Raw genomic sequence first — 23,920 nt, 5'->3', positions numbered from 1 at the left:
AATGACCTATCCTAAGGTCAATCTAAGGTCAATCATACCTGGGACATGAAGTATGGACATTAAAACTCCATTCTATCAAATGATTGTTGACCTTTGAAGTTTACAAAGCTTGAGATCTCTACTTGATGTAGCTTGATCTTGAGATCTTCGAAAGCTTGACATCAAACTTCAACTTGAGTTGCTCTTAAATCTTGAAATGTACTTAAGTCTTGTACTCTTTATTGATGTAGCTCTGAACATTGATGTTTACAATACATGGCTTGACTTGGCTTGAAGTCGATCATTGTACTTAACTTGAAGCACTTGTGAAGTAGTGTCTGGAACATATATAACAACATACAAACACAAGACACAAATAGAGTTTTGGCACAACAAAATTTGACAAGCAAAGGAACATGAGACCATAACAATTACAATCTCCCCCTTTGTCAAATTTGTGACAAAACACTCTCAAAGAGAATAAGAGAAGCACACCATGTTCAACAAAGAATCATGCACTAGTTATCATAAACTAGCACACACATTCATTTAGAGGCAAGTCTCCTCTATACTCCTCTATACTTAGTACTCCCCCTGAGTAGCACACATAGATATTCAAAATAAAAAATGCTACTTAATCCATAACCAATTAGCTCTAAAAAGTCTTCTCCCCCTTCTTGTCACAAAATGACAAAGGAAGAACACAAGGATAATAATGATAATTAGGATTGCAAAGTAAGCAAGAGATGAAATAAAGTCCATACATCCAAATATCAAAAATCAGTCAAGTCCAAAGACAAATAAAAACAGTCATACAAATTGAGATAAAGCAAAATAGTATATGAGTTATTATAGACTAGCAAATAAAAATATTTAGTCAGATCCTGAAGGAGCAGGAATAGATGCATCAATTTTGTGCAAATCCTTAGTAACACACCGCATATACTTGCGCATATAAGCAAATTGAGAAGTTTGGGTTACACGTATTTCAGCCACCTGTTCCTCAAGAGAACGCAATCTCTCATCAAAGCTAGACGACACAAAGTCAGGATCATTTTCAAAATCAGATTCTATTTCATCAAATATATCATCCATATTAATATTGTCTGGAGGAAGATTATCACCCTCTTCTTCATTCACACCTGCTGCTCTACCTTCTCCAACATCTACTTGGCCCTCAGCCAATCGCAACTTCATTTTGTTTAAGTTGGAGTTGTTGAAAATGAGGTGTTGGATAGGAGCCTCTCCAACAGGCATAACGACTAGCATGTGAGTAGCTAACATAGTCATTAAGTAGGCAAAGGGAAGATCACTATGACCTGGATGGATACAGAACTGAATGATGGAGAGGGCAGACAAACATTTACACCAGTGATGATAGAATACAAGATATGAACCATGAATGCAGTCAGTTCTATTTTGTTACCAGAACGAGGATACAGATTAGAAGTAAAGATACGATGCAAAACTCTGTATCTGGGTAACAAATATTTGGTTGTGAGGGCATTCCTGTTCTGAGTCCATTGAGCATCCATGTTACAAAGTGCTCTAGTATAAATACATTTTTCAGATTTAGAAACTTTCTTAGCTAGAGTGCAAGGTGGAATACCATCATCATTAACAGGTATATCCATAAGGCCTGAAATTAAATGACAATCAATAGGAAAAGGCCCTTCTCTAGTAGCAATAGAGAAAGTTAATTGTTCAGTAGAAAATTCAGATATTCATGCAAACATGCTCTGCGCAATGGATTTATATGCTCCCCCGCCCCAACGTAGGATGTTATCCCAACCTACAGATTGGAGAAGAGGAAGGAGACCGAAACGAGCGATGTGATCTTAAATCAACGGCTTTTTCCACAATGATATTACGCAGACGCAAATCATGCACGTAAGATGGATCATCTTCGGGAGACCGAAGATGGCGTCTTGTAATAGGAGTTGGGTTTAACAAAGAATATGGACTCTAGTATTTTTTCTTTTTCCCTCTAGAGTCCATATTCTTGAATAAAAATAAGAAATCTCAAAGAAGTAGAGATGGGTTTTTCTAGATCAGCAAATGGAGAAGAAAATCCCAAAAAGCTCAAGGCAAACTTGAAATCAACTACTCCAATGAAGAAATTGAAGAAAATAAACCATGAATCTACAAGAAAGACAAGCAAAATGCTTTGACCTGATTGAATCGAACACTCAGGTTCGACTAGTCGTAGCTCGACTTGTTTGAGAGAAAAGTGAAAATGAGGAAGAAGAGAGATTTCTCCAAATTAAAGAGGTCAGCATGCTCCACGACTGGTCTTGGGAAATACAAGATCGGTCGTACCACGACTGGTCAAGTACCGGCCAAAAATTATATTTTTCAGTGAATTTAAAAATTTAACCACAAAATACATAAACATATATACAATATGTTACAATTATGCAAGAATATTTAATATAAATTGCACATACCGAGGTCAAACTTTAATTTATTGAACCTGCTTTTGTTGAGCGGTTTAGTGAAAATGTCAGCAAGTTGAGTCTTGGTTGGAATGTATTCCCCAGATATTGTTTTTTCTTCTACTAATTCATGAATGTAATGATACCTAATGTTAATGTGCTTGGTACGTGAATGCTGGATTAGATTTTTAGAAATATTTATTGCACTGGAATTATCGCAATATAAAACCATTGAGTCTTGTGCAATTCCATAATCGCTTAACATACGTTTCATCCAAACAAGCTGAGTACATGCATTTCCTGCTGCGATGTATTCAGCCTCAGCAGTGGAAAGCGATATAGAACTTTACTTCTTGCTAAACCAAGAAACCAAGCAATTTTCAATATAAAAACAACCACCACTGGTTGATTTTCTGTCATTTATATTACCAGCCCAATCAGCATCTGAGTACCCAGCCAACTGAACACTAGTATCATATGAATACCAAAGACCCAAATTAGCAGAACTTGTGATGTATCGCATAATTCGCTTAACAACAGTTAAATAAGATTCTTTAGGATTAGACTAATATCTAGCGCAAATACCAACATAAAAAGCAATATCAGGTCTACTAGCAGTTAAATAAAGTAAACTGCCAATCATGCTATGATACAATTTAGGATCTACATCTTTACCTGTAGAGTCTTTTGAGAGTCTTAAAGTTGTACTCATGGGAGTATCAAAATTCTTACCATTCTCAAATCCGAACCTTTTAATTAAGTTCAAAGCATACTTGGTTTGAGAAATAAAAATTCCATCAGGTTGTTGTTTTACTTGCAACCTTAGGAAATAATTTAATTCCCCAACCATGCTCATCTCGAACTTAGATTTCATTAAATCTGCAAACTCAATAGTCATGTTAGTACAAGTTGATCCATAAATAATATCATCAACATAGATCTGAACCATTAAAATATCATTGTTGTGTTTCTTAACAAAAAGCGTCTTATCGACACTACCCATTTGAAAATTATGACTGAGTAAAAACTTAGTCAATTTCTCATACCATGCCCTAGGAGCTTGTTTTAGACTATAGAGAGCCTTTTTAAGATGGTATACATGATCAGTTAACTTAGGGTCTTCAAACCCTGTAGGTTGTTCAACATATACCTCTTCATGTAAATCGCCATTCAAAAAGGTACTCTTTACATCCATTTGATAAATCTTAAATTTTCTATAGCATGTAATGGATATAAAAAGTCTGATTGATTCAAGGCACGCAACTGGGGCAAAGGTTTTATCGTAATCGATGCCTTCAATTTGAGTGTACCCTTGTACAACCAGTCTTGCCTTATTTCGAATTATATTTCCAAGTTTATCAGACTTATTTTTGAAAATCCACTTTGTTCCGATAATGTATTTATCTTTAGGTCTAGGAACGAGATACCAGACATCATTATGAACAAATTGATTAAGTTCTTCCTGCATGGCAACTATCCAGTTTTCATTAGAAAGAGCTTCTTTTATGTTAGCCGGTTCAATTTGGGATGTAAAGCATACATAATTACATATGTCTTCTAATTGTCTATGAGTGCGCACACCAGTGAAAGGGTTTCCAAGAATCTGAGTAGTTGGATGATCTTTAATAGTCCTTAATTCAGAATTAACTTGATTTGATGAATTATCTGGTTTGTTAATTAAAAGAACTTCATCATTATCTGGAATAGGGGTAGGTGTATTCAATTGATCATCAATGACCACATTAATGGATTCTTGAATCACACTAGTCCTATTGTTCAGTACACGATATACACTACTGTTTAAAGAATATCCTAAAAAGATCCCTTCATCACTCTTAGTGTCAAACTTTTTCAAATTTTCACGGTCACGTAAAATATAGCACTTGCTGCCAAAAACTCGAAAGTATTCGACAGTAGGCTTCTTATCAAACCAAAGTTCATAAGACATTTTATTATTAGAGTTACAAGTATAAACCTGGTTAACAATATAGCAGGCGGTATTCACTGCTTCAGCCCAAAGATGTCTAGGGAGCTTCATACTATTTAACATTACGTTTCCCATTTCTTGAAGTAATCTATTTTTTCTTTCCACAATTTCATTTTGTTGTGGTGTTTTGGGCGCAGAGAATTCATGCAATATTCCCTGATCGCTACAAAATTTCTCAAAACTACTATTCTTGAATTCAGATCTATGATCACTATGGTTCTTACTGACATGAGAACCTTTTTCAATTTAGATTCGTTTGATGATCTTTTTCACTTCATCAAGGGTTTCTGAATTGTCCCTTAAAAATGTTACCCAAGTGAATCTGGTATAATCATCTACGATAACCAAGATGTATTTTTTGCCACCTCGACTCTCCGTTCTGGCTGGTCTTATAAGATCCATGTGGAGCAGTTCGAGTGGTCTTGATGTGGCATTGGAGTTCACCTTTTTGTGAGAGCTCCTAGTTTATTTACGATACTGGCATTCACCACATATTTTACCTACTTTTTATAACTTTGGTAGACCTCTAATTAGTTCTCCTTTGCTCAATCTGTATAAATTTCGGTAGTGTACATGTCCAAGGCGTTTATGCCATAAATTTGTCTCCTCAGTATGGACCATGTAGCACGATTGCTTAGATGAGCTACCATCACTTACAATATAGCATTTTTCAGAAGTTCTGCGACCAGTTAATATAACAGAACCCTTTTTGTTTATTATTTCACAATCTTGATTGGAAAATTTCATACTATGGTTGTTATCGCGTATTTGAGATATGCTTAACAGGTTGTGTTTTAGTCCCTCAACATATAAAACATCTTTAAATAAAGGGAGGTTATAGAGTTGGACCGTATCTTTGCCAATAATCTTGCAATTGCTACCATCACCAAATGTGACTGACCCATTAGTCATATCTTTTAGATCGGTGAATAAAGCCTTGTTGCCTGTCATATGCCTGGAGCATCCACTATCTAAGTACCACTTTGAATGGCTTGTTGCTTTGAAAGTAGTGTGGGCAGCCAAGCAGGCAACTTTAGTAACCCATTTCAAAATTGTTTTGGGTTTAGGAGTACAGTTGGTCTTCTTCTGTTTGTTGTTGTAAGAATGACCTACCGAGTTAGATTTTAAGAGCTCCTTGAGTAAATCAACTATCTTTTCAACTAGTGGGTTTCAGTTCTGATTTTTAAAGTTGACATAGCTGCTTTTAGGTTTTTGAAAAGTTTTTGTATTTTTAGAAAAACATTGATAAGTACTTTTCCCTTTTGAGTTTAAGGTCTCTCCATTCACAAACTTAGGAGGAGTATTCTTTTGTTTAGGAGGTATATTCTTATCATAGCCCAACCTGGATCGATCGCCACATTTTCTTGATCCGGATAATAGTTTTCTAACTTGGATCACCTTGGGCATATCTCCATGTGTCCTTTATACTCAGAAGAGAAGATACTTCATTTTTAAGTTTCTCATTTTCAGATTTCAGATTTTCAATTAGGGAGGTTTTGAATTCTAAATCGCATTTTATTTTTCAAAACATTCTGTAATTTGGGATTTTTCTAAAACAAGTGATTCAAAACATTCTTTGAGTTTAAAAAACTTTTCTTTTTAAAGTTTAAGTTTGACAGCAATTTTACAACTTTCCTTGTATAGGGCATTATAAGCATCTTGAAGATCCTCTTCATTTTCACATTCACTGTTCAAATTTTCCTCACTAGTTGAATCATCATGATCTGAAAAAGTGAACTTGGCCAGAGTCATAAGGGCTTTAACTTTATTGTCCAACTCAGTTTCAGAATCTTCTGATTCAGAAGAAGCTTCAGGATCAGACGATTCATCCCAAGTAGCCAACATACCCTTCTTTTTTGTTTTGTCCTTTTTAGGACATTTGTTTGCTAAGTGCCCATACTCTTGGAAGTTGTAACATTGACTATCTTTTAAAGACTTCCAATTTTTAGATTTAGATTTAGATCTTTTCTTATCATTTGATTTTTGAAAATCTATCCTTTTCTTGCTTTTGAAAATCTTGTCAAACTTTTTCGCTAAAAGAGCCATATCATCTTCAGAATTTTCTAAATCCGAGTTTTCTTGAGAAATACCTTTAGAAGATTTAAGAGCGATGGATTTACTTTTAGGAGCTTTAAAGTTTAACTCATAGGTTTGTAAAGAACTAACTAGTTCTTCTACCCTCATATTGTCCGTATCACGAAGTTCCTGGATCGCGGTTACTTTAGAGTTGAACCATTCAGGAAGAGAGCGTAGTATCTTTGCACACACTTTACTTTCTGGGATTTTATCGCCAAGACCTCACATCGAGTTTACAATGTCATTTAATCTTGTGTAAAAGTCCATAAACATATCATTTTCCTCCATATGAATTTCTTCAAATTTGGTTGTGAGGAGTTGGACTTTAGATTTTTTGACAATTGTAGTACCCTCACGTGTCATTTCTAATATATCCCAGGCTTGCTTTCCAGTATCATAGGATATGATTCTTTTGAACTCATCTGGTGATAGTGCGCAAGTGATTGCATTTAGTGCTTTTGCATTGGCACTACTCTCATTTTTCTGAAGGGTGGTCCAAGAGAAATAAGGAGATACTCTCATTGATTTTGAACCATTGATTCCAGTCACTTCAGAGGTAGGAGAATTCCATTCAGTCATAGTGGCTTGCCACACACTCTCATCCATTGATTTGAGGAAGATCCTCATCCTGGCTTTCCAATAGGCATAGTTGGAGCCATCAAAGGGTGGAGGCCTAGTGACTGATAGGCTATCAAAATTTGACGTCTTTTATATATCTTAGATTACAGGAAATAAATCCAAATAAAAAGAATAATAGTGAGCTATTAGGCTCTGATACCACTTGAAACGGCCAAGCTATACGTCCTAGAGGGGGGAGGGGGGGGGGGGTGAATAGGACTATACCAAATTATAATTATAACAGCGGAATAAAATAAAGAGATAACTAAATAAAATAAATCAATTCACAATGCTAAAATAAAATCAACCTCAATAAACAAGTATTGAGAGGTTGATACGAATTCAGTTCTAAGGACAACCTTACACCATAAAAACCAAGGGTTTATGGCAGGACAACCTTATTTCTAGAATGTCCTTTGTATTAAAAACTCAATCTGAAGAGAAATAAATAAACAGTAAGAAATTGAAATAAATTACAGGAATTTAAATCTAAATTATTACAACATTCCATACACTTGCTTGAAATGTAAATTTTACAACATTCACATCCACACATACATCCCACAAACTTGAATGATAAAAGATATAAAACTTAAGCAAGCATTCAAACCACAAGATAAAAAATTATAGTGGTTCGCCTGTGTGTACACTAATTGTTTCACAACAGCCACACAGAATGCTACTCCACTCATAATATCCTCACACAGGGGATATTAGCATTCACTAACAAAATAGGTTTCACAAGTTTACTTAAAACCTTCACAATTGTGTCTTTTTAACTTGGGCTTACACAATCCAAAAACCCACACTTTCTGAGTTTTCTGGCTCTCCTCAGATAACCACACAATGAGATTTTTCTGGCGAATCTCAAACAAAAACAAAAAGAATAGAATTTTACATAAACATAAAATACCTGGAATTCTCCTTTTGTAGCAGCCCGGAAGAACCAATCGGAGTAGAAGTTTGAATCAACGTTCAATGTCCAATACTCACTTAAAATGCTTCTAAGTTCTAATTGATTTTAAATTAAATCAAATGGGCTAGCTCTATTTGATTTTGATTCCAAGAAGAAGGAATTACAGAATTTCCCCTTTTCAAATCAGATTGGAATGTAGATCAAAATCAAATAAAAATAAGCTAACAAAAGGAAATATTAATTATGCACAAAGTAGCTTAAAATGAACACTAACTTATCTCAGAGTGGAGCCTTGAATTTCTTTGAATTGAGTTATGAAATTCTGAGATTCGTGCTCAATTTTTAGAAGTAGAAATCACGTCTACGACTGGTCTTAGGGAAACTTCGACTGGTCATAGCTTCAACGGCATTTTGAATATTTAAGCACGATCTTTGAAAACCGTTTTATGATTGATCGTGGGGTGTCTACGACTGGTCGTGGACCACCTACAACCGGTCGTAGATGACCGAGGACTAGTCGTAGACTGCATGAGTAGGTCATTGTAGTTTGAGTCAAGGACCCACGACTGGTCGAAGTTCGAGTCGTGAACACACCTACGACCGGTCGAAGGACCTCCAGGACTGGTCGTGGGCTAACCAAAAAATTCTGAAAATCTTCAACAACTTAGGACTGGTCGTGAAATTTCTTGGACTAGTTGAACCAGTGCTAGGACTAGTCGAATAAGGTCTATGACTAGTCTTAGAACAGACCAAATTCTTATATAAACATACAGTTTGAATTATGTATCCGAAATGACCTACCCTAAGGTCAATCTAAGGTCAATCATACCTGGGACATGAAGTATGGACATTGAAATTCCATTCTATCAAATGATTGTTGACCTTTGAAGTTTACAAAGCTTGAGATCTCTACTTGATGTAGCTTGATCTTGAGATCTTCGAAAGCTTGACATCAAACTTCAACTTAAGTTGCTCTTGAGTCTTGAAATGTACTTGAGTCTTGTACTCTTTATTGATGTAGCTCTGAACATTGATGTTTACAGTACATGGCTTGACTTGGCTTGAAGTCGATCATTGTACTTAACTTGAAGCACTTGTGAAGCAGTGTCTGGAGCATATATAACAACATACAAATACAAGACACAAATAGAGTTTTTGCACAACAAAAATTGACAACCAAAGGAGCATGAGACCATAACACTTATAGCATGATTCTTTAACCAGGCTGTAACTGGTTTTCTTTTATAACTGGTGCATGATTCTTTATTAAGATGCATCTCTTATTTTTTGAGTGTGTTTTGTCACAAATTTGACAAAGGGAGAGATTGTAAATGCTATGGTGTCATGCTCCTTTGATTGTCAAATTTTGTAGTGCTAAAACCTCAATCTGTGTCTTGTGTAGCACATTGGTGTATATGTTCAAGGCAATGCATCACATGTACAAGGACAATGCTTCAAGTCAAGAGCAAAGATCTACTTCAAGAACTGCAAGATCAAGTACATTGTTCTCTTCTGTAAGCTTCAAAGCTCAGTGTTTTAAAACTACATCGAAAGACGAGATCCTGTTCAAGACTCAAGGTGAAGTAAACTCAAGAACTATGAATTCAAGCTTCCAAAAATCTAAAGTTCAAGCTTCATCATGTGTCGAGATCTCAAGCTTCATGAATGTAAAAGATCATCCATTATTTGAAGAAAAGAAGGTTTAATGTTCACACTTCATGTTTAAGGTATGAATGACCTTAGATTAACCTTAGGGTAGGTCATTTTTTAATACATAATTCAAATTGAATCACTTTATAAGTGTTTGGATTATTCTACGACTAGTCTCAGACTCTGTTCGACTAGTCCTAGCACTGGCTCGACCAGTCTAAGAAATTTGAAGACCAGTCCTAAGTTTGTTGCAAATTTTTGAAATCTTTTCGTTAAGCCACGACCAGTCCTGGAGTCTACTCGACCGGTCGTGTGAACAGTGCTCGACTCGTTCACGACCAGTCTAGCAGCTATGACTCAAACTCCAGCAACTATTCCTGGCTCCTCACGACCAGTCATGGAGGTCTCATGACCAGTCGTGAAGTGCCTACGACCAGTCGTGGAACGGTTTTATCCGATCACACTCAAAATTTTGAAAATCAGTTCGTTCTACGACCAGTCGTAATGTCCACAGGACCAGTCGTAGACGTGATTTTTACAACTATAAATAAAGCATGATTTTCAGAGTTTAATATTCAATTCAAGTAAAATCAAGGCATCACTCTAAGAGATAAGTTTGTAATCTACTTAAGCTAGATTGTGCATATTTAATATTCTCTTTTTATTAGTTTTTTATATTTGATTTGGTTTCTGCATTTCAATCTGATTTGAAAGAGGAATTGTGATATTCCACTTCTTGGAATCAAAATCAAATAGAGCTAGCCCCAACTTGATTTAATTTAAAATCAATTAGAACCTAGAACCATTTCAAAGTGAGTGTGGACATTGAACTTCTATATTCGAATTTCTACTCCGTCTTAGTTTTTCCGAGCTGCAACAAAAGAAGAAATCAAGGTATTTTGCATTATTGTAATTTCCATTGTGTTGGTTTCTTTTGATATTAATCCAAAAAAATCTCATTCTTTTTGGTTATCTAAGGGGAGCCAAAAAACTCAGAGTGTGTGGTTTTTGAATTGTGTAAGCCCACTTGAAAGACACAATTGTGAGGGTTTTAGGTGAACTTGAGGAAAACCTATTTTCATAGTGAACACTAATATCCACTGTGTGAGGATATTAGGAGTAGAGTAGCTGTGTGGCTGTTGTTGAACAGTTGGTGTACACACAGGCGAACCACTATAATTCTTCGTGTTTTGTGGATGTGTGATTTATTTTCTATATCTTTTATCATTCAAAGTTGTGGGATGTATTTTTGGATGTGAATGTTGTAATATTTTCATTTCAAGCATTGTGGGGAATGTTGTAATAGTGTAGATTTTAATTCTTACTATTTTATTTCTCTTCAGTTTGTGTTATTGATTCTTAGATTGTTCTAGTAAGGTTGTCCTTGCCATAAACCCTTAGTTTTTACAGTGTAAGGTTGTCCATAGAACATCTAGAATTTTAAGGTTGCTTTACATTTCTGTATTGTGAATTGTTTAAAGCGCTTCTTTCCTTTATTTAATTAAATTTCGCTGTTATCATTTTAATTTGGCATAGTCTATTCACCCCCCTTTTAGGACATATAGCTTGGGCTTTTCAATTTTCCTCAAGATATTTTTGATCACTTTATTATTGGCCTCGACCTGGCCATTTTCTTGAGCATAAAACAGGGTTGAATGGAGAATTTTTATCTCATATCGATCAGCCATGACATGTGTCTCCTTGGCTGCGAATGTAGCCTCTCATTCCATATTAATGGATTCTGGAACACTAAAATGATGAATGATATTGGCTTCTGTAAAATTGATATTGTCTTTGTGATCAACCATTTTCATAGGCATGGGCTCTACTCATTTGGTAAAGTAACCAATTGCCACAATGATGAACGTGTCTAACTTGGTTGAAGGTGGATGGATCTACCCAATCAAGTCGATCGCCCATCCTCGAAATGGCTAAGGTTTTATGATATGGTGTAATTTGGTTATGGGTACATGTTGAACTAGCCCATTTCTTTAGCATGCCTCATAACCTTCTACATATTGAACACAATCGACCGTCATTTTTGACCAAAAGTATTCGTAACACCTTAACATAAGTTTCATCTTCCTTCCTGCGTGGTGAGCCCTACAAACATCTTCATGGATCCCTTTCATGACTGACATTGCTTCATTCTTTGACAAACAATGATGCAAAACCCCATCAACCCCTTTACAGTATAGTTCATCGTCGATCATGACATAATTTACGGCCGACCTTCTCATGCTTCTGTCGGCTTTTGTCCAAGGGCTTTGTAAATAACCCATACTAGGGGCTCTCCAATCGTTTTCCTCTACATTGATTAAACGAACTTATTCTATGCTTCCCCTTCGGAAGACAAAAGGCAACAATCTTTTTTAAACTGTAATCGACTAACCATTTGATCCCTTCCATATTTCCAACCCTGCTGCCAATTGTGCAATTTCATTAGCATTTACATTGTTATTTTGAGTAACATACATTAGTTGGACGTCATTGAATCGTTCTAGCAATTTGATGGCCACCGCGTAATGTAAGGCCCATATCCTTGTGCGTTTCATTTCTCTAATTCCCGCGATCCTCCCCATCGAATTCCGGCAACCAGCGACCTGTATACAGCGATTGCTCACGATCCTAAGTCACATCCCAAAAATCTGAGTTAACTCTACTCGAAACCTATACCCTAGCGACCGCGTCGTCTCCGCGGTTCCAACGTCGTGTCTTGCGTACCAATGCGATGCTCAGGCTAAGAGTAGTAGGCCCTCGTATATCTTGAGGAAACGCCGCGTGTTGCGAATTCTGAGAGATTCCAGAGAATCTCTACCCAACCTATCACATCAATCAATCAAGTACAGCCATCATTTAAACCCATACCTAGCCCATCCCTCTCTTACCAACAAGGCATGACACCCATCCCTCTTTCACCCAAAAGTCAACCAAACCCATACCTCTCATGTCGCTCCTCTTACACACTCATTCCTCTCATCCCATCCCTCTTACACAACGCCACTCCTCTCTCATTTCACTCCATCCCATCTCATTCTCTACCATTTCCAAGCAACCAAGAGAGAAAAATTCTAGGGAGAGAAAAAGAACCCAAGTTCAAGGCCCATCTCCCTACCCCTAAGATCTCACCATCCAACCATCCAAACTTCATCATCCTCCATTAGAGAGAGAGAGCCTAAGAGCTAAGGAGTCCAAGGAGGTAAAGAAAAGGACCATAGGTGGGTGTTTTGTAGGATTGGATTATAATTTTAGTGCTGGACTAAGGGGGGCCTACCGTTTGATGGTATGGACCCCATTTTGGACCCAAGGTGTGGCTAATGGCCCATCGTGATTCATATGTTTAATCCATGATGGGGCCATTCTCCATGGACCCCACTGATGTTTATTTGATAATCAACATGTAGTGGTCATCTAGACCCTTGATCTAGTGGTGGGGATGGTATCCCCACCTTGATTTCATATTGTAGGCCCACATGTGGTGGGACCCAATTGATGTATGTGTAGTAATGCTTGGAGGGGAGCTCATAGTGGCAAAGCTCCTCCCTCACACACATGTTTTCTCTCTTTTTCCTTATTGATGGCCCACCTTGATGATGTATATGTTTTACCCCATTGTCCCATTGTGGGACGCACCTTGCTGCCCAAACAGGGGCCCACCTTGTTGCCCATTTTCGGGCCAATCTGAATGAAGGGAAAACACAATTATTAGCTTGATCATTGTGTGGGGTGGCCCGCTCATGTGGACCCCACTGTGATACATGTGCTGCATCCATGCCGTCCCATTCGTGGGACGCCGGACTGTCCAGTAGGCAGGCCCACCTGCCTGGACTGGCCCGATTGAAGGGAAAAATACAAATATCAGCTGGATCTCCCATTGGTGGGCCACACGTGTGGACCCCACCCTGATATATATGTTGTATCCTCACCGTCCACACATGGGACGGTGGGACTGACCGTGATGTATGTGGTATCCTCACCCTCCAGAATCTGGACGTGGGACCCACTGATATAAGTGTTTTATCCACACCGTCCACCGTCCAGCAATGGGACGGTGGGGCCTTGCTACACGTGTGGTGTCCACATCATCCAGTTGGGACGGTGGGACCCACCATGATATATGAAAGTGCCCTGGTTTGTCAATTAGCGTGATGATTGAGTCGGTGAGTTACGTGTGCCCCATATGAAGATTGATCAAGCTATCACCTCAACCGGATGTGTGCCCCGAACTCATCAAAAGTAAACTTAGCCTCACATCCCATGTCCCAAAACACCCATGTATATAAATCCTTAAAAAGCTTAGAACGACATTGGAATATAAGTATGAAAACTGAGTTTGCAAACAGGAAAATTCTCTAAGTTTTCAGATTTCTTCGATGTATCGAGCTTACATCGATGACATCAAACACTTGTTTTCGATGGCATCGATATATCCTCGATGACATCGAATTGAGGTCTTTTATGTCCAGCAACCAACATGATATTTGGACAATATTCTCGATGAATCGACTGATCTTCAATGACATCGGAATTCAAATTCTGATGACATCGAGAAAGGTTCGTGTCATCGAATATAGGCTAGTTTGTGTCCAGCAAGCTTCAAAGGTAAATTAAAAATTTCGTCGATAACTCGAAACGAGCCTCGATGACATTGGAATTCAAATCCCAATGACATCGAGGGAGCTTCGATGTCATCGAATTCGGATAAGTCATGTCCAACAAGCTTGATAGGAAAATCATCTGGATATGTTCGAGGAATCGAGCTACCCTTGATGATATTGAAATTCAAATCTCGATCATATTGAATCTAGGTTGATGACATCGATTTTGGATAAAGGAATGTCCAGCAAACTCTCAAGGAAAATCTTTTGAAAAGATCGATGTATCGAACTAGGTTTCGATGTCATCGACATTTAAAATTTGATGACATCGAAGCCAGCCTGTTCATGTCCAGCAAGCTCTTTTGTATACATTGTCGAGGAATCGAACCTTGGTTCGATTACACCAGAGTTCAAATACCGATGCCATCAAAGCAGGTTTGATATCATCGAGTTTCTGTCAAAAAGTTCTAGCTGTGTTTGTTAGTTGAGTTTGTATCATCGAACGACATTCGACGTCATTGAAAGTATATGTTCGATGACACTGAACTCTATAAAATACTGACTATTTTATTTTCATTGGTACTTTTTGTCTATAAAAGGGGAGCTTGTTCTTGATTGCTGTGTGAGAAAAAAATAGAGAGAGCTTTGAGAGAGTATTTGCATATTACCTACGCTAAGCTCATTTTCTCATGGAAGTTCATCCTTCAATTCACCCTCATCAATGATATTTAATAGTGGATTGAGGAATGAACTTTCCCATTCAAGGATCATCCAACTACTATCTTAATGACAAATCATTGAGCTGGGATACCTTGAATTCTTGAATGTTTGGAATCACTCCTCTAAAAAAGGAAAACATTTACTAGAGTAGGATTCTAACATAACCTTGACCCAACCTGTCGCCTTTATTAGAACATCATCAAGTGTTGCAAATCAAGGGAGCAGAAGAATCTTCATCATCAAGGAGGAGATCTTCATCAATGTGCTTAATGAGGCTCATCTACTTATTTGTAAGTCATTAGAGTCCAGAGACCCCGTTGATCATTCCTTGTGTAGGATTGGGTCATAGGTACATCTCACCCCATATAAGTCCTCATAGGAGGCCTCCGATGGGAGACTATGTCTGGGTGCTATGTGTCGACCCTTGCTCTTATGTAGGGCATAAACTTCAGTCCTTTGTGTAAGTCCTTGGCCTATATGGCCTAAACCTAGGTACCTTGTCATTACGCCAAAACAGTGGAAAAAGTACAGCTGAAAACCATCTCAAATCTCAATAAATGATGGTCTTGAACCATCACATGGGCCGTCTTATTTTGTTGTGTCGTATTAGTTAAAGGACGGTCATGGACCGTCATTAAAGATGGACGTTAAAAGGACGATTATGGACGGTCTGTAAAGAAGGACGGTCATGGACCATCATTAAAGATGGACAATAAAAGGTCTGTTATAGACCGTCTCTGATGTTTGACAGTTACAAACTGTCTAAAACACTAACGGTCTGTGGCCGTCATTAGTGTGCATTTAATGTCTTAAAAAAAGGACGGTTATGGATCATCTCAGATTTTAATATTTTAGAAAATATAGACGACCTAAAGCCTTAGAAAATTTCTTGCACTAAAAAAAAAGCAACAATTTTCTTTTTGTGTTTCTTTCATCTAATAAAAAAATATTTAACCAACAAAACATGGTTATAATTTAGAATTAAGAAGAATTATTAAGCTTAAATAGAAGCTTCATTTAAGTGGACAATGAAATAATAAGGAAATAATAAAGAAAAGTATTCTAATTCAAGTTACTAGAAACAACAACAAAAATTAAAACTTTGTAAAAAGAGGCATGTGTTAAAGGGATACCTCATTGATTCTCATGCATAAGAGTCCAATGATGATGATAACAAGAATTGTAGCAAAAGGGTCCATAAATATGGCAATGTTATCCCGCAAAGAAATAGGATAGTATTAGATGTTAACTATAGTATTAGATGTTAATGCACTTGATTAAATTGAACCGTTAATGTACTCGATCAGATTGCGCACAAAGTTTAGATTAGAGCTACAATTTAGCAAAGGTTTACACTGCCATACATGAATGATAAGGAAGCTGAGAAGAGCTCAAAAACTAATCAAGCCCTTTTATTTTCCTTTGCAACAAAATATGTACAATCTTATGAAAACTAATTAATGAATTAAAAGAGGGTTTGAAAAAAAATAGAAATGACAATATTCATTTAGTGAGATGGCATTCATGGTCTACAAACTTCTAATATAATGACATTATAAACTCTAGTAGCATAAAACAAAAGGCTATTAAATTCATGGGTTCTATGGTCCATGTGAATTTGCAACCATGAAGCATTTATAAAGTTTTGAAAATTTATTTTCATGATATTGGCAAACTATTTTTACCGACAAGTGTTTAACTAAATCTACTTTTAGCATTTCCATAGCCAAAAGTCAAATCCATAACAGCTTCCATAGCCTATTATAGACCTCTAAATCACTAGCCACCACTACAAGAAAAAAAAGGCTTTAGCCTCCATTCAAAACTATGGCTAAAAAGGTTAAAAACTGAGGCTAAAGCATTTAGCCTTGGTTTTGCCTTAATTATCCTAACCGAGGTTGGAACCCTCGTGGTTAAAGGCTTTAGCCTCAATTTTAGCAACCGAGGCTAAAAAGGCTTTAATAACCTTAGTTCTTCAAGTGAAGTTAAAAGAAGTTTTTTAGCTTCAGTTGCCTTGAAATGATGTTAAATCAAAATTTTAGCCTCTATTTGTAATGCCTCAGATTTCTAGGGTTGAGCAAAGCTCAACTCTCGAGATCTAGCATATCACTTATGCAACATGGATAGTGATGTTTAAATGTTGTCCATATCTATGTATTAACATGAGTGGGATTATTGTTAAGTGCTATTGGTTCAAGATCCTATGATTGTCAAATTTTGTAGTGCCAAAACCTCTTGAAATATGTGTCTTGTGTAGCACATCGATATATTCAAGACAGTGCATCTAATGTACAAGGACAATGGTCTTTACTTTAAGATCTTTAAATGTAAGATTACTTGTTCATGTTCAAGTACAAAATCAAGTGTGAATTCAAGCTTTCAAGCTTCAAAAGTTCAAGTTTTTCAAGGCTTCGTACAAGTTATGAAAAAGTTTCTATACTTTGATCCTCAAGCTCAAGCTTCAATATGTCACAAATTCAAGCTTTAGAAGTCTCGAGTTCAAGCTTCTACGAATAACAAGATCTTAAGTGTCGTGAACTTCAAAGAACATCTATCAACCGAAGGAAAAGAAGTTTCACTGTTCATACATCATGTATGAGGTATGAATGACCCTAGATTGACCATAGGGTAGGTCATTTTGTATACATAATTTAAATTGGATCACTTTATAAGTGCATAGACTGTTTCTCGACTAGTCTTGGACTTTTTTCGACTAGTCCTAGTACTGGCTCAACCAGTCCAAGAATTCCTTGACCAGTCCTAAGGTTGTTACTGATTTTTGGGAATTTTTGTTAAAGCCTCGACCGGTCCTGGAGACTGCTCGACCGGTCGTGTGAACAATGCTCAACTTGTGCTCGACTAGTCCTGCAGCCTCGACTCAAAGTCTAGCAACTAAAAATGGTTCCACACGACCAGTCGTGGACAGGACTCGACCGGTCGAGCAGAGCCTACGACCAATCATGGAACGACTTTATCCTATCGCGCTCAAAATTTTAAAAATCTGTTGGTCCTACGGCCAGTTGTGCCAACCTCAGGACCAGTCGAGAGTGCGATTTCTGCAACTATAAATAGAGCACAAATTTCAGAGTTTTATATTCAATTCAAGCTAAATCAATATGTCGCTCTAAGACATAAGTTAGTGATATTCTTAAGCTATCTAGTGCTCATTTATATTCTCTTTAATTAGCTTTCTTTATATTTAATTTTGTATTCTGTATTCCAATTATATTTGAAAGAGGGATTGAAGTATTCCCATTTCTTGAAATTAAAATCAAATCAAGCTAGCCCAAGGTGCTTTAAATCTAAAATCTATCTAGACCTTAGAACCATTTCATAAGTGAGTGTGGACATTGAACTTCTACGTTGAACTTCTACTCCGATTTGGTTCTTCCGAGGCTGCATCTAAAGGAGAATATCTAGGTATTTTACATTATTGTAAATTTCTATCTTTTAGTTTCATTGAGATTGAGCTAGAAAAATCTCTCTGTTTTGGTTTGTCTGAGGTAATCTAGAAAACTCAAAGTGTGGAATTTTTTGAATTGTGTAAGCCCACTTGAAAGACACAATTGTGAGGGTTTTAGGTGAACCTTGAAAAACTTATTTTCATAGTGAATGCTAATATCCACTGTGTGAGGATATTAGGAGTAGAGTAGTTGTGTGGCCGTTTTTCTAAACAGTTGGTGTACACACAAGCGAAACAGTATAATTTCTGGTCTTGTGGATTGATTGTTTATTTCTTTTTGTGGATGTTTGTAATTTCCCCTTTTGCATTTGTGGAGAATGTTGTAATTTCTTTTATGCAAGTGTGGGAATGTTGTAATAGCTTAGATTTCTTTCCTTGCTATTTATTTCTTTATTCCTCTATATCAGTTTGAGTTTTTGATACACAGACCTTTCTAGGAATCAGGTTGTTCTATCATAAGCCTTTAGTTTTTGGTGTAAGGTTGTCCTTAGAACAACATCTGTATCAATCTCTTAATACTCGTACATTTGAGGTTCTATTTAATTTCAACATTGTGAGATTGTTTATTGCATCAGTATTTATATTTGTTTAAATTCCGCTCTTAATTTTTAATTTGACATAGTCCTATTCACCCCCCCTCTAGGACTTAATACCTTGACCTTTTCAATTATACTAAAACAACATATCATACTCCAGAGATAACGTAATTAAGCAAGCGGAAGTCTGAAGTATATGTATTGAAATAAGTAAGCGATTCATAGCCTCCAGAGTATGATGATGTAACAGGGTTTAATATATACAAGGTTAGTTTCAAAATATACAAAATGTTAAAATGTAGGTTTCCAACTAATCCATGTGACCCTGTAATCTCATCGAATCAGCATGAGGTCTACATAGACCTGCCTGATAGCTGAACATAGGAGAATTCCTCCTCCTCATCATTGAAGTCCAACTCAGCCGCATAGACTTCATCATCACCTGCATTTACAATAGAGTCTGGTTGGTGTTTTAAAACACTGTCCCAGGGTGGGAGTGAGTGATCAACTCAGTGGTACTATAAGGCAAAGGTTAACATGTTATCAAATCAATCAAGCAGTAATGATAAAGCAGTATAAAATCATTCCCTAATTACTCTTATTAATGCAGGGATGGAATGTAGTAATGATGCATGCTCTCACACGAAGTTCCCTCACAAGTGACTCCGACAACCAAGTTGACGCATGACAACCTTCCTAAAGTGCAACTTCCTCGCCAAAGCACATGCAATGCGGTGCATGGTCGTGTTAGCCGAGTACTTAATTAAGCTCATTCATACAACAGATTTGGGAAGCTAAGGTACCTCCCTTTATATCATAACCCAAACTGAAGGATCCATCTAGGGTCGTCAATCCTAGTTAATCACATACGATAGGCAAGTTATGGGGCATCATCCTTAATGGAAAGCAGTCGATAGGCAAATTCAATAGTTTATACTTGCGGTCACTACGGAGAGGCTCGTCACCTTAGCGTAGGCCGACAGCTTGAACACGGTGTCCTATACCACCATGCTCGGCTCACGAGTTTGGGTTGCTCACTGGTCACTATGGGGAGGCTCGTCACCCTAGCGTAGGTCGATAGCTCAACCACGGTGTCCCATACCACCATGCCCAGCTTATGAGTCTTAGAGGTTCGTGGTACCATGGTTGAAACGGGCTTTTACATTGGTAAGTAATACCTTAGATTCAAGCAGTGATGTCCATATATGGTAAATACACAATAGGTCAATCGGTTTATTAGATAAGTTCGATTGGTACGAGCGCACGCTGACTTAATCGACATGGAGCGCATAAGCACCCCACATGGCCTAACCACTGTCGACAATCGTCATACGACTCAGATTCATCAAACGTGTCAAATGTGGCGATACTAATTCTGCCACTCGAACAGGAACTGTTACCGATTGCTTGGACTACGTTATAGTCCCAATCTTACTCAGATGTAGCATGTAAATACATAGACTAGATTAGTTACGACATATATTATGGCAAATCCTTACACAGAGATCGTCATACATATGGCAAACATGAATCCTAGATTTACAGTCACGATATGCGTAAATCATAATTTTATGTTCATTCAAACATTTCAACAAACATATGGAATGCATCTTGTATTTAACATAGTTCACAATGCATAATATATCGACAACGCCGTAACTAAGATCATATGGTAGCAATCAAGTTAGACATAAATCATTAGCTGACATTGAAAGCATTGAAAACCATAACCTAAATGTTTATAGTCTGCACCTTCTGTCGGAATACTCGATTCGGACTCAGTTCAAACACTACGTTCCCGAATACAGAACAATGGGTACCTAAACCATGAAATAGGTTCGCTAGTTTATCGATTACTCAATCCAAACTTCTAAATCAAGATTAAGGTTAGGATTTCTTACCCAAATCGTAACCGAATAGATCGGTTAGCTAGATGGAAAGGCGATTCGGTGCGTGTAGTGGTGGGAGAGAAACACCGCAATAATCTCCCGACCTTTCACTTCTCTCCTCACTCTTTTCTCTTCTTTTCTCTCTTCTCTCTCCTAGGGTTTGGAGCAAATTTGCATGGAATAGAAATGGGGTGGTTTAAGGGCTTTATATAGGCCCAGTAGTGATGTAAATGGCCTTAGGGCCACGGTATACTTAGTTTATAACCAGAGGGTGCCTATTTCTGGCAAATGGGACTTATCGGGAGTTCAATTACTCACCTACGTCATAGAGTAAGTTCCCTGACAATGGATCTATTTCAGGATGTGTTTTTGGCACGATTGGATTGGTCGATCAGCCGTAGAGGACCTTTGTCAGATTAACGGTTATGCTTACTCGATCGGGGCCACAAGTACAGGGATATGAGCGACAAAATTTCCCTTATCCATGGGTAAAGTTTGATCAGAAACTGATGGTCTGGAATCCTCAATTTCGCGCGTAAGTGAATGGCCCAATTCACTTACGTTTCATTACGTTTTCTAAAGATAGTCGCATTTCTCACACACGTTGCTCAGGGCTCAAGTTGTGCATTTCTTGACAAAATCTGGGCTCGATTCCCGGGATGGTTGTTACACCTAATAAGATGGTCATAACCCTATAGTTTCGTGGTCATCAGACTTTCGACGTACGGTCCCAGTCCGATACGGAGTTTTAATGTGCTCCCGAGAGCAACAAGCTTTTGGGATTCTTCCTAGGTTTTAAAGTAGTGTTAAGATAGTGGTATTGGTGGTTTTGAGTCTTGCCACTTGTATAAATAGTGGTTCGAGTTGAATCCACTGATTAATTCAGCGAGTACTCAATTAATTTTCACCTAAATTTCTACAGAATACGATCCTTAGGGATTTCTGCTTGAGGTGGTACTCAGGTCTTTGTATGAATTTTTTCGAGACATTACAATCTACCCCCCTTAAAGAAAAATTTTATCCCTGAAATTAGTACCTTTTCATACTCCTCGAGGATCTGAGGGTAGTTCTTATGGACTTCAGCTTCTGTTTCCCAAGTAGCCTCTTTTTCAGTATGATGTGTCCATAATACTTTCACAAGTGGGATAACTTTGCTGCGTAGCACCTGTTCCTTCCTATCTAGAACACGTGTTGGTCACAATACAAAGGTAGCATCTTCACTTAGCTGTACTTGCTTGTAATGCCCTGAAAATCGGCTTCCGAGTTCCAACTCATCACTTAGGCAACATAGATAATGATGATTAAATGTTGTCTATATTAGTGCATTAAACATGAATGAGATTACACTAAATCAACATATCATACTCCAGAGACAATTAGATTATGCAAGCGAAAGACTATGATAGATATATAAAGCATATAAGTAGTTGTAAGTCCCCAGAGTATGAACATGTCGTCAGGTTAAATAATTACATGTATAGTTCCAAAAGTTCACAAAATGATATAATGTAATGTTCAACTAGTTTGTATCCCTACAATCCTGCCGACGCAACTCTAGGTCTACATAGACCCGTTAGAGAGTTACAAGTAGGAGAACTCCTCATCATCATAGAAGTTAGGCTCCACCTCGTAAGCCGCAACATCATCTAAAACTACAATAGAGTCTGGTTGGTGTTTTAAAAAACGTCCCAGAGTGGGAGTGAGTGATCAACTTAGTGGAGCTATAAGGCAAAGGTTAACATATTATCAATTATGATAAAGCAATACAAGAAGTATTCCTAAGTACTCTGATTAATGCAAGGATGATATGTATTCATGATGCATGCCCTCGCCTGCACTCCCTCTACGACATCATCTCACGGTCGCGCATGCTAAACTCCCACTGTGCTCAACTCTCAAGCCAAAGGCACATGCAATGTAGTGCATGGTCGTGTTAGCTAAGTCTTTAATTAGACCTATTCATACAGCAAATTCGGGAAGCTAAGGTACCTCTCTTTATATCATATACCCAAACAATGATCCATATAGGGTCGTCAATCCTAGTTAATTACATATGATAGGCAAGTTATAGGGCAACGTCACTCCTGATTTAAAAAACAGTGGACAAACAAGTTCAGGTCAGTACAGGAGGCTCGTCACATCGGCGTAGGCCTAGTTTATACTCGAGGTCACTACGGGAAAGGCTCGTCACCTTAGCGTAGGCCGACAGCTCGAATACAGTATCCCATATCACCGTATTCGGCTCACGAGTTTGGGTTGCTCACTGGACACTACGGGGAGGCTCGTCACCCCAGCGTAGGCCGGCAGCTTGACCACGGGGTCCCATACCACCATGCCTGACTCATGATTCTTAGCAGATCGTGATACCAAGGTTAAACGGGCTTTCTAATAGTAAGTGGTACCTTAGATTCAAGCAGTAGCATCCATATATGGTGAACATACATTAGGCTAATCAGGTTACTTGATAGGCTCGACTGGTACGAGCGCATGTTAAATTAATCAACACGGAGCGCATACGTACTCCTCCTGGCCTAACCACTGTCGATAATCACCGTACGACTCGGATTCATTGAACGTACCATTGTGGTGATACTAATTCGGCCACGGATCGTAAACTGTTACCGATTGCCTGGACGACGTATTAGTCCCAATTATATTCAAACACAATAGGCATTCATATGTGATAGTCAATATAACATGTGACAACTAATTCAGATATAAATCTCATTTGAGCATTTTAACAAATATATAGGGCACATGTTATCATACATAGGCATTTCATCCATAAAGCACATAGTAGCAAGATAGTTTACATGAAGGAAACTGTAATTATAGATAAGGTAATTGAGAATCCTATCTCAACACCCTCATTAAATACGTTCCAACAAGCATTTTCTCATTCAGACATTTTATCAAACACTTAGACTACATATATCAATATACATGTAATAAATTAGTTATAACATATATTATACAAATCCTTTCACAAAGAAGTTATCATGTATACAATGATCATGTATTCTCAAGCACAAATCATGATTCCATATTCACTC

Source organism: Magnolia sinica, chromosome 1 (assembly GCF_029962835.1).
Source record: "Magnolia sinica isolate HGM2019 chromosome 1, MsV1, whole genome shotgun sequence".
Taxonomy (NCBI): domain Eukaryota; kingdom Viridiplantae; phylum Streptophyta; class Magnoliopsida; order Magnoliales; family Magnoliaceae; genus Magnolia; species Magnolia sinica.
The sequence above is the reverse complement of the archived record's forward strand: the minus strand, read 5'-3'. Positions refer to the sequence as shown.